The 10677-nt window shown below is 43.3% G+C and overlaps 1 non-coding gene across 1 annotated transcript; it reads right to left on the bottom strand.

Annotated features, from left to right (window-relative positions):
- Positions 1–8895: 8895 nt before the first annotated feature.
- trnan-guu lies at positions 8896–8969 on the bottom strand. The gene has a single exon. It is a non-coding gene; the product is annotated as a tRNA-Asn (tRNA).
- Between the last annotated feature and the right edge of the window lie 1708 nt (positions 8970–10677).

The following is a 10677-nucleotide window of genomic DNA, read 5'->3' as shown; positions in this document are numbered from 1 at the left end:
CACTACATAAGAACAAGGAGCAGGAATAGGCCATTCAGCCCCTCAAGCCTGCTCCGCCATTTAATAAGATCATGGCTGACCTGACAGTCACCTGAAATCTATACCCCACCAATCCCCGATAACCTATCACCCCCTTGCTTACCAAGAATATATCCACAATTGCCTTAAAAATATTCAAAGACTTAGTCCACAGCCTTTTCAGGAACAGAGTTGCAAAGTTTCATGACCCTCTGAGAGAAAAAAAAAGCCTCATCTCCGTTTCAAATGGGTGACCCCTTGTTTTTAAACAGCGATCCCGGGTTCTAGATTTTCTCACAAGAGGTAACATCCTCTCCAAATCCACCCTGTCAAGTACCCTGAGGATCTTATATGTTTCACTGATCAGGTAAAGTAAAAATACTGCAGATGCTGGTTATCTGAAATAAGAACAGAAAATGCTGGAATTCTCAGCAGATCTGGTAGTGACTGTGGAGAGAGAGACTTGGTTTTCATTTCAGGTCTGTAACTTTTCATCAGAACTGCATTGCATCTGAAATGATAATTATGCCTCTCAATCCAAATATGCTTCCAGATGTATTAAGGGAACTCAAGAAGGAAAGAAAATCCCTTTTGAGAAATGGAATCCAATGAGAATGAAGGGTGAACTTCCCGACTGACCAGAGACAGTCAAGGTACCATTCCCTTCTTTAAGACGCTGGAATATTGACTCTGATCTTATCATTGAAATCAACTGATCTGAGACATTGAAAGGATTCTAGTTACTGAACATCAGGAATTCAAACCTAATATCGGCTTCAGGACCATCAGAATACTTGGTAACAGACAAGACAGCGAAAGGCTCATATGGAGATGGCACCGGTTGTAGGAGAGCGGGTTCCCGGTGACATGGATGTGTCTGCAGTGGGTGGCATCAGACAATTTCCATGTATCCACAATGAATGTCCCACTCTTTATTTTGGAAGAGTAAAACTGATAGAGTGCTATAGCCTTCTGGGTTGTGGCAATCTGAAGATTAGACTCACTGACACCCTGGTTGGGATACCTTGTCAGTTAGTTTCGTGTAAGTCTCTGTGGTGCAATTGGTCAGCGTGTTTGCCTGTTAACTGAAAAGTTGGTGATTCAAGGCCACACAGAGGGGGGGTGAAGGTTTCTCCCCCTCATCACCAATCATTGTCACACTGTTCCGGATTGTCTTTTGGTACTTGGGCTGCAAGATATCTTCCCAAAAACGGTGCCAGGTCTTTTGTTGTCTAGTGAGCTCCCACAAAAACAACTTCTTTTTAAAATTAGTTTTCTGTCAAATACAATGAGAAAAGATTTGGACCCACTATGTAGCTTCATCTAACCCATTAAAAGTCTATGAAATTATTGGAATCAAATGAACCAATCAATTATTCTCTCTTCCTCAACTCCACTGTGAGTGAGACAGGGAAAAGCAGCAATATTCCGGCCCCACACTCTCCAATCACCGCTGCCAGCAGAAAGCAGAGACAGCAGCTTCCATCAGTGGGTTACTGCCCATCCCTGGGACGTGACATACTCCAAACCGGGCCAAACCTCCCAATACACCGAGCACAGATGCAGGAAAGCGCAGGTACATTAAATCCCAGTCGCTAAAGCTCCAAGCAGCACTTACAGAATTCCCAAGTGAGTGAGTCACAAATAAAAGTCACACAAACTTTCTAATTCTTTTCATTGTAAAACTCCTTCATTTTGTAGAAAAGCTGACTGTTGTGAATCTGAAAATGAGCACCATGGGATTTGTGTTACCGAGTGACATGTTTTCCATTGTTTGTCTGTTAGGTTTGTAATTCAATTTGTGCTGGACATTGAAGTGAATCTGATTTCAAAATGAGGACACAAAGCAGGTAAATATCAAATCCAGGAGAATATCCTGAGGAAAATCGATCACAGTATTTGGAAGGAGGTTCAGCTAAGAAGTGGAAGATGTGAATGATGTTATTGATGATTGGGAGGAATGAATTGCAAACTTGGGGCTTTTGTCTGCCGATTACGTTCCACGCTTTAAAATTCCGGCCAAGCTGATGTATCTGGTAGAAAGCAGCAGGTATATTGGGATACGAAACAGCTCTTCACATTCCTAGCTAGCTCAGTTGGTTAAGCATGAAACCCTTAATCTTAGGATCGTGGGTTCGAGCCCCATGCTGGACGCTGTAGTAGTTTAAAAACCTGAATAAGAGTTGTATCGGCTGGGACCATTGACCCTGTTTCTCCCTCCAACTGCTGAGTTTTTTCTGCTTTTGTTTCAGATTTCCATCATTCGCAGTAATTTGCTTTTATCTTTTAATTTTTAAATCTTGCTGCTTAAATAAAACACAAACTAATCACTGCGGCTCCTGTGAAACTTACAAGGCAGAAATTCACCACTGAAAACAACTGACACACATCAAATTCAAAGTACTTTCATGTCACATCTCTTTCTGCTTCTGTCCCTGCCTCGCCTCCAGCTCCCTCCGCCCGTCCAGCTCCCAGGTCAATTAGCTGCTTGATGCCGACACAGTCAATTTGTGGGAATGGTTAAAACTCGTGGGTAAAGAGACACATGGATCTCACCTTCCTGGTTATCCCAGATACTGATTACAGGAATGTGCCCAGTGCCGATTATCCACAGTCACTCCACTCCCAGTTGTTCAGCTTTTTAATTGATTTTCACATTGGATTTCAACGTGAAGAAAGCTGAGCTGTGATATGCTTATATCGTTCAGCAGATGTAAGGTACATGACAGGCTGATGGTAACAGTGCTGTTTGGACGTGGTGAGCTCCAGTGAAGGTTGGCACCAGTAACGTGTCATTCAATTAGTCTCGGGACAAATCTCGTGCTGGAAATGTCAAGAAAACTCGCTGAATTTGCTCCGTGTTTAGGTTTAAAAAAAGCCGAATACAAGGTAAGAAAGTACATCTCGCTCGAGTTGGTTAGAAAATGGCAGAATGACCCGTGCTGTTGAGAAACATAAAATTAAAGAAAGTCACAGCACAGAAAGAGGCCATTCGGCCGGGCGTGCTGTTTTCAAAGAGCAGTAGTGATTGGTTGATCCATCCGGAGTGATATTTGTGCCAGTGCAAACAGGAGGCAGCAAAATGTGTATTTCTCCCACCCATATTTTGCCTCAGACCAACATTTCTACAGTCAGTGCTTTGCACCAGCACTTCTCTCCTCTCCTCTTCCTTCATTCCCGCAGTTCACTTGAACCAAGTGTGATGTTTTCTAGCTCTCACTCTTCTGATTCTGATGGAGTTTTTAAATGTTTCCAATCAATGAATAATTAACACTCGTTCCAACAAATTCAATAAATCAACATTCCCTGATGGGGAATTGAACCTGGGCCGTGGTGATGAGACCGCTGAATCCTGACTAATTGGGAAGCTGCACCAGCATTTTTTGATTGGGCTTATCTACGCTGCTTTTGCCTATTGTTTTTCAGTTCATATCTCTTTCACCACGAAACTGCCTGTTCAGGTTCAAGACAAACGACTTCTTCAGCCAATGAAAACAACGGTTTCTGTGAGCTGGAACATGAAATTGACAATGAGGTGAAATACTCCCACAAGCTGTGTAACTTTCAATTTCCAAAACCCTCCACCCTATTCGCTGTTGGTCCAATGGAAGCGCCAATCCCGAGTCACTGGACATCAGGTAAAGGACCAATAAGCCTTGACGTTTGGATTATGGAGGCAACTTTTGACTTTACTTTTCATTCCCGATCTCCTTCACCAGAGACAACTTTCTCTGACCAAATGGTCTGTTTAGGTTGAACACAAGGGCCTTCTTCACCAATGAGAAGAACCATTGCTGTTAGCTGGAACATGAAATCGATACTTTCCTCCTTTAAGATAGTTCTTAAAGCCTCCCCCTTTGACCGAGCTTTTAGTGATCTAACCGAATATGTGGCTCGATGTTACATTTTGTTTTATAACGCACCTGGGGAACGCATTGTGACGGTTCACTAGTTATAAGGAGCTTTATAAATTTAAGTTGTTGTTGTAGCCCATTCATAGAAAGATACAAACTCCTCTTGCCTCTTTCATCCTGATATTTTTCACTGTAACATTGTAATGTGAAGTTGCACAACTAATGTGAAGCCAGTTTGTGTTCGGAAATCTGTGCTCACCTCCTCAGGGAACTGAACTACACTGACCCACACAAAGGAACACAAACAGAGACATACACCGAGACTGGCAGAGGCCTAAGGAGAGACAAATGCCAGAATGGAATCATGTCACCAAATTGGCTCAGTTTTTTTTTCATTTTGGACTGGAGATTTGCAGAAGGCTGATAAATGAATGGAAATAAGAGATCACGGATGTGGATGGATCTATTTTCCTCGATTCATTCGATAATTAGTTCTGTCCGTGCATGGTTAAAATCAGAAATAATAGGAAGCATATTCATCAGAATTCAAACCTGCGCAATGAAACCCCAATGGATTTCTAACCACTTGGCCACGACTACAGAAGTTGCTCTAATAGTACTATTATTTGTTTGAAATCATACAATGGTTAGAGCAGAAAAAGCAGTTTTTCTGCCCGTCCTGTCACTGCCATTACCTGACCTTTTCCCGGTACCCGGCAATTTATACTGTCTCTCCTCATCCTTCCTACCAAACTGGGAGTGAAAGAGTGAGAATGATCCAACCCGGCCAATTACCGCCCCAACAGCCTACTCTCCATCATCAGTAAAGTAATGGAAGGGGGCATCAACAGTGCAATCAAGGGGCACAGACTTAGCAATAACCTGCTCACTGATGCCCAGTTTAGATTCTGCAAGGGCCATTCAGCTCCTGACCTCATTACAGCTTTGGTTCAAACATAGACAAAAGAGCTGACGTATTGAGATGAGGTGAGAGTCACAGTCCTTGACATCACGGCAACATTTGACCGAGTGTGGCATCAAGGAGTCCGAGCACAACTGGAGTTAATGGGAATCAGGGGGAAACTCTCCGCTTTTTGGAGTCATACCTAGCACAAAGGAAGATGATTGTGGTTGTTGGAGGTCAGCCACCTTAGCTCCAGGGCATCAGGGCAGGACTTCCTCAGGGTAGCATCCTTGGTCCAACCATCTTCAGCTGCTTCACCAATGACTTTTCTTCCATCATCAGGTTAGAAGTGGGGAAGTTAGCTGCTGATTGCACAATGTTCTGCACCATACCTGACTCCTCAGATACTGAAGCAGTCCATGTCCAAATGCAGTAAGACCTGAGCAATATCCAGGTTTGGGCTGACAAGTGGCAAGTAACATTCGTGCCACACAAGTGTCAGGTAATGACCATCTCCAACTCGACAGAATCCAACCATCCCCCCTGGATGTTCAAGGCATTACCATCACTGAATCCCTCGCTATCAACAACCTGGGGGTTACCATTGAGCAGGAACTGAACAGGACTAGCCATATAAACGCTGTGGCTACAAGAGCAGGTCAGAAGCTAGCAATTGAACAACAAGTAACTCACCTCCTGACTCCCCAAAGCCTGTCCACCATCTACAAGATTCAACTCACAAGTGTGGTGGAATACTCCCCATTTGCCTGGATGAGGGCAGCCCAGACCATGCTGAAGAAGCTGGACACCATCCATGACAAAGCAACCCACTTGACTGGCACCACATCCACATTCACTCCCTTCACCACTGATGCACAGGAGTAGCAGTATGTACCATCTACAAGAAGCACTGCAGGAATTCACCAAGGCTCCTTAGACAGCACCTTCCAAACCCACGACCATTACCAGGCAGAAGGGCAAGGGTAGCAGATAAATGGGAACACCACCACCTGGAAGTTCCCCTTCAAGTCACTCACCATCCTGACTTGGAAATATATCGGCCGTTCCTTCACTGTCGCTGGTTCAAAATCCTGGAATCCCTTCCTAACAGCACCGGGGGTGTACCTAAACCACATGGACTGCAGAGGCTCTAGAAGGCAGACCACCTTTGCAAGGGCAATTAGGGATGGGCAATAAGTGCTGGCGCTGACAGCGAAACCCACATCCTGTAAATGAAAAAAACATCCATATTAGCCTGCAAATTGTATTGACTTTTCCTTCTGACCAAAGTAAAGCTCTGCAAACGTCAGTGCCTGGAGCAAGGCTGATGTATTTGCTCAGGTGAGGAACTAGCTGAAGCTTTCAATGTTGGCTTTCTTAATTCTGAGTTTCCTATGGGAACTGGACAATGGCTTCAAAGTGAAAAAAAAAAACAGGGCTAAGAAGAAAGAGAAGGAAAATGTCATTAATTATAAAGCTCTTTGTACAAAACTGACATAGACATGATGGGTGGAAGGTCCTCTTACTGCGCTGTGTCATTTGATGATGACATTGTTGATCAGTCTGTCTGCAGCATTCCTAATGAGAACAGCCGAATTCCATTTCTTCAAAACAAAGACCCAAAGTGCTGCTGCATGACGTCACCGTTTAACATTCCAGACAGCTCCATTGGGATCTTTACAGCACAGGGTTTATAGAGGCGGGTAGGGTCATAATCGCTTCACATGTGATAGTGCAGCAGTTTGAAACCTGGAAAGAACATTATCCAAGCTTTTTTATTTGAGTGAGTGAAAGTTCGATCATTTCCGTTTGTTGTGATTATGAACACAAGGGTTGGAATCCTGCTGACTAAAGTTTACACCATTTTTTATTTTAACCAAATTAATTATCAATTAATTAGAAGGAAACCCATCCAAATACGTCAGTATTTTCTGATTTCCATTCATTTGTCAACATTCAGGGAATTTGCTTTCGGAAAAGGAACAAACACTGAGCCAAGTTGGTGACATTTTTGCTTTTTGGGTATGTGTCTCTCCTTAGGCCTCTGTCACTCTCGGTGTATATCTCTGTGTCTGTTCCTCTGTGATTGTCAATGTGGTTCAGTTCCCTGAGGGGGTAGAGTCGTTTTTAAAATTTGATTCACATCAGTTGTACGAATTCATGTTAAAATATCGCAGGGCAATGTATCAGCGTGAAAGATAAAACAGGAGATTGGCCCTTTCTGTATATTTCTGACAACAACAACAACTTATATTTATAAAGCAACTTCAACCTAATGAACCAAATGTCACAAGGCGTTCCCCAGGATCATCATATAACACAGTGTGACTCCGAGCCTCATATTCGGTCAGATGACTAAAAGCTCGGTCAAAGGGGGAGGCTTTAAGAACTGTCTTAAAGGAGGAAAGTATCAATTTCATGTTCCAGCTAACAGCAACCGTTGTTTTCACTGTCTGAAGAAATTATTGTGTTGAACCTAAACAGGCAGTTTTGTGGTGAAAGAGATCTGAAATGAAAATCAATACGCAAAAGCAGCGTAGATAAGCCAAATCGAAAGATCCTGGTACCACTTCCCTAGAGGTTAGGTTTAGGCGTTCTCGCTACTGCGGCCTGGGGCCAATTCCCGGCTAGAAAACGCCGAACAACTGAGTGACACTGTGCACATTTCTGTAATCAGTATCTGGGACAACCAGGAGATGAGATCCAGGTGTCTCTTTATCCACGAGTTTTACCACGAACTGACTGTGTCTCTATCAAGCAGCTAATTGACCTGGGAGCTGGAGGCGAGGCAGGGACAGAAGCAGAAAGAGATGTGACATGAAATTACTTTGAATTTGATGTGTGTCAGTTGTTTTCAGTGCTGAATTTCTGCCTTGTAAGTTTCACAGGACCCGCAGTGATTAGTTGGTGTTTTTTTAAGCAGCAAGATTTAAAAGTAAAAAGATAAAAGCAAATTACTGCGAATGATGGAAATTTGAAACAAACACAGAGAATGCTGGAAAAACCTCAGCAGCTGGAGGAAAAAACAGGGTCAACGTTTCCAGTCCGTACAACTCATATTCAGGTTTTTAAACAGCACCTAGCTTGGGGCTCGAACCCACGATCTCGAAATGAGGAGTCTCATACTCTACCGGCTGAGCTAGCCGGGAATGTGCAAAGCTTTTTCGTATCCGAACATACATGGATAAACCTATTGCTTTCCGCATGATACCTCAGTCGGAATTTTAAAGTGTGGAAGGTAATCGGCCTACAAAAGCCCCAAGGTTGCAGTGCATTCCTCTCAATCATCAATAACGTCATTCACATCTTCCACTTTTTAGCTGCACCTCCTTCCAAATACTGTGATCGATTTTCCTCATGAGCTTCTCCTGCATTTAATACTTACCTGCTTTGTGTCCTCATTTTGATATTAGATTCGCATCAACATCCAACACAAATTGAATTGCAAACCTGACGGACAAACAATGGAAAACAAGTCACTCGGTAACTCAAATCCCATGGTGCCCATTTTCAGATTCACAGCAGTCAGCTTTTCAATAAAATGAAGGAGTTTTACAGTGAAAAGATTAGAAAGTTGGTGTGACTTTTATTTGTAACTCACTCAATCGGTTAATCTCTAAAAGCTGCTCGGAGGTTTAGTGACCGGGATATAATCTACCTGTGTTTTCCTGAGCTTGTGCTCGGTGTATTGGGAGGTTTGGTCCAGGTTGGAGTATCTTGTGTCTCAGGGATGGGCACTAACCCGCTAATTGAAGCTGTAGTCGCCGTTTTCTGCGGGCAGCGGGTGATTGGAGAGTGCGGGGCCGGAATATTGCTGCTTTTCTTCTTTTCCGTGTCTCACTCACTGTGGAAATGAGGAAGAAGGAAGAATTGATGGATTTGTTTGAATCCAATAACTTCATAGATTTACAGTGTGTTGGATATCGGTACATGGTATGTCTAATTGGTTTCCCATTACATTTGAAATTAATATTCGAAAAAAAGCCGCTTGGCTGGGAGCTCACTGGATAACAATGGAGCCAGCAACATTTCTGGAGTCTTGACATTCAGTTCAAGAACCCAATGACAACCAAAACTGTGTGAGAGTGAAGGCTGATGGGGAGAAAACAGTGACAGCTTCGTCTCTGGGTGGCCTCGAACCACCAACCTCTCAGTTAACAGCCAAATGCACTCACCGATTGCGCCACAGAGACCAATACCAATGCAATTACGGTGTGAGCGAGTTAAAGCTTCAGATTGCGGCGAACGGAATGACAATTGTTCTCTATCAGTTTTATTCTTCCAAAATAAAGGGTGAGACATTCACTGTGGATACATGGAAACCGTCTGATCCCACCCACTGCAGACACATCCCTGTCACTGGGAACCAGCTCTCCTACAACTGGTGCCGTCTCCCTTAGAGCGTTTCGCTGTCTTGTCTGTTACCAAGTATTCTGATTGTCCCGAATCCGATATTAGGTTTGAATTCCTGATGTGCAGTAACGAGAATCATTTCAATGTCTCAAATCAGTTAATTTCACTGACAACATCAGGGTCAATGTTCCAGCGCCTTAAAGGACGGAAAGGTACCTTGACTGTCTCTGGTCAGTCGGACAATTCACCCTTCATTCTCCCTTGATTCCGGTTCCCAACGAGATTCTAAAGATTCACAAAGCTGGAGACTGGGTTTTCTGTTTTGGTTTCTTCTCCACTTTGCCACCTGCCAACTGACAATATTTTCCAAAATCTGGTTTCAATCCTCTGCCTTGTATCATGTCCAGGGATGAGGAAATTCAGTTTGGTGGTGGGGTTATAGAGACCGGGATTGTTGTCTTTAAAATAAAGAAGGTTAAATGAAGGTGTCATGGAGCTGTTCAAAATGATGGGGGTGGGGGCGGTGGGAACAGGTGGTTTCCGCTAACGGGAGTCAGTAACCAGAGGACTGGGATTTAAGATAATGAAAGAAAGACAGACTTGCATTTATATAGCGATTTTCCCGACCAGTGGATGTCTCAAACAACTTTCCAACCAATTAAGTATTTTTTGAAATAAGAACAGAAAATGTTGGAAAACTCAGCAGGTTTCTCTCTCCACAGATGCTGTCAGACCGGCTGAGCTTTCCCTGCATTTTATGTTTTCATTTCCAGATTTCCGCAGTATTTTGCTTTTATTGAAGTGCAGTCATTGTTGGGAACACGGCAGCCAATCACCGCTCAGGAAACAGCCAAAACCAGGGACGTCACAATGAGCAGACCATGTGCTCTTGGTTGAGGGTTAAACCCTGACCAAGCCACGTGGCTGCAACGTGAATCCACTCGGCTCAAAGTGAATGCAGGTGTTTATTGGGTTCGATTTTAACCGGAAGAAGAAGGAGAGGCAATACAAGTACAAACTCATTCTTTCGATGTGTCTATTGCCTTTACCACTCAACAACAAGGACGCGGTATCTGTCTGTTTAGATGTTGCTCAGTGAAAATTTCCATCATCCTTCACTTTGTACCATCCCGACCCTTAGAATCTGAAAAGTCTCCAGTCAAAAAAAAAATGTAAACTCCTCTTGTATCTTTTAAATCTGCTCTTTCTGTTCTCTGCATCATCTTAATATGAAGCTACATAATAAATGGGAATAACGTTTGAATGGTAAAAATGAGGAACTGAACCACATTGGCACACAGACGTATACACCAAGATTGGCAGAGGGCAAGGAATTGACTCTAAAGAGAGACAAATATCCAGAAATCAAGCCTGACACCAACCTGGCTCCGTTTTTGTTCCATTTTTAGCTGCAACTTTTATGAATGCTTCCAGACGAATGGGAATTTGAGAACGCTGGAGATTTTGGGTGGTTCTTATTCAGCTTAATCGTTAATTAATTGTGCAGGTACACTGCAAAATTCAGGAATGATAATAAGCGTAGTTGGT

The sequence above is a fragment of the Carcharodon carcharias genome (genome assembly GCF_017639515.1).
Source record: "Carcharodon carcharias isolate sCarCar2 chromosome 27 unlocalized genomic scaffold, sCarCar2.pri SUPER_27_unloc_2, whole genome shotgun sequence".
Taxonomy (NCBI): Eukaryota; Metazoa; Chordata; class Chondrichthyes; order Lamniformes; family Lamnidae; genus Carcharodon; species Carcharodon carcharias.
This window is presented reverse-complemented; position numbering and strand designations above follow the sequence as displayed.